Source organism: Myodes glareolus, chromosome 4 (genome assembly GCF_982192425.1).
Source record: "Myodes glareolus chromosome 4, mMyoGla1.1, whole genome shotgun sequence".
Taxonomy (NCBI): Eukaryota; Metazoa; Chordata; class Mammalia; order Rodentia; family Cricetidae; genus Myodes; species Myodes glareolus.
This window is the reverse complement of record NC_142029.1, coordinates 117,337,490-117,339,379: the sequence shown is the minus strand read 5'-3', so window position 1 is coordinate 117,339,379 and position 1,890 is coordinate 117,337,490.

Sequence of the window (1,890 nt, the reverse complement as noted above, 5' to 3'; positions counted from 1 at the left end):
TAAAGTTTCCAAAATTTTTAAGTGCTCAGAACTCTGGCTGAGTACATACTCAGAAATACACACAAGTCTTCTGAGTACTCAGGAAGGGCAAGGAACAGGCAGGGGCTAAAGTGCCTGCTCCAGAAACATGGGGAACTGAGTTAGGATTCCCAGAATCCAAGAAAAAGACTGGGTGGTGCATACCTGTAACTCGAGCCTTGAGGAATAAGGTAGGGGTAGAGAGAGCAGGGTCCCTAAAGCGGATTGGCAACAGCCTAGTCCAATGGATGAGCTTCAGGTAAGCTCAAGGTGAAGCATTCAAGGGAAGCCACCAGATGTGGCCCCTTCAAATCCACATGTGGGTGCACACATCTGCACCCTTACAAACGTTCATATCATAACCCACACCCACATCCACAAACCAAAACAAAAAGTTGATTAATAAGGAAGACTAGTTAGAAGCAAAAATTTGGGGTCCATGCTTCCTGGGCTCAACCACTAATGGCCAATTACCAACTATATGTCCTATACTTGACTTTCCTCACCTATAAAATGGGGGTGATAATAACAATACTTCTTAGCAATAAATATTACACAATACTCTTACAATATACCTCTCCCATGGTAAGAGTGATATAGAGTTCATATAATTAAAATTGTAATGATAATGAAGTTATTAAAATCTTAGTTTCTACTTGGCACTCATGATTTACAAGCCATCACAGAGGTTTGATCCTTTTTATCTGGGGAAACTCTGTGAAAGTCACGAACCTGAGTGCAACTAAACCTAGAGAGTTCGCATTAAACTGTTAAGGTGTGGTGGCTCATACCTGTAATCCATTCCTAACACTTTGGAGGCTGAGGCGGGAGAATGGCTGTGATTTCAGGAATAGTTTTAGCTAAGTGAGACCTTATCTCAACAAACAAAACCCAAACATGGCCTACTGTTTACTGGATGCTTGTTGTGCCAGATAAGAATCCCTGTAACCTAGGAACCATTATTGCCTTCATCTTCCAGATGATGCAATGGAATTTCCAAGAAGCTAAGGGGATTTCTTGGACTTAAAGATGTAGTAAGCCTATGCAAACAGCATTTATAGGAAGGAAGGAAGGGAGGGAGGAAGTGAGGGAGAGAGGAAGGGAGGGAGGGAGGGAGGGAGGGAGGGAGGGAGGGAGGAAGGATACATCTCTGGGGTACACACTGTGTCTCCTGAGTTGTCTCTGGGGTTGCTGTTACTATTTGGGCAATGAATCACTTCTGTTTTGAATGAAGGCTCCATGTTGTTCAGAGAACACTGGAGTTATGTGGCTTGTGCTTCACAAATAACAAGAAAAAATGTGACCAGAATCCCTTCTTTAAATCCTTATCAACAGCATTTAACCACCAGGACTTCCAGTGTCCTTCATTCTGTAGTCAGGTGACTTTCGGTTTGGAGACTTTCAGTACTTTCTTTGTGTGAATCGTGCATACGTGTGCATGATGTGTGTAGGGGGGGTCATGTGTGTCACTGAATGCATGTGGCAGTTAGAGGAGAACTCAATACACTTGGTTCTTCCACCTTAATGTAGTTCCTGGGATGGATCACTTCAGGAGTTATCTTGCTCAATCAATATTTGTTTGGGAATTTGGTTTGGTTTGATTTCTGGGGATTGAACCCTGGACCTGAAAAATGCTGCCTACAGATGCACACACTCCCCTCTGTGTACTCCCAGCCCTAAAGCCAGATGTTTTCTCTGTACCTTCTTTTTTTTCTTTTAGGAGAAAATTTTATTTCATTTCTAATACTTAAAATTATAAATACCTCATTTTCCATGCAAGATGACTGGTAATGAAACCATTTTACATTGCTTTGTTAAATATAATTATTACTAAATTTTTTAAACCTACATTATTTCAAGTTGTCATTTAAC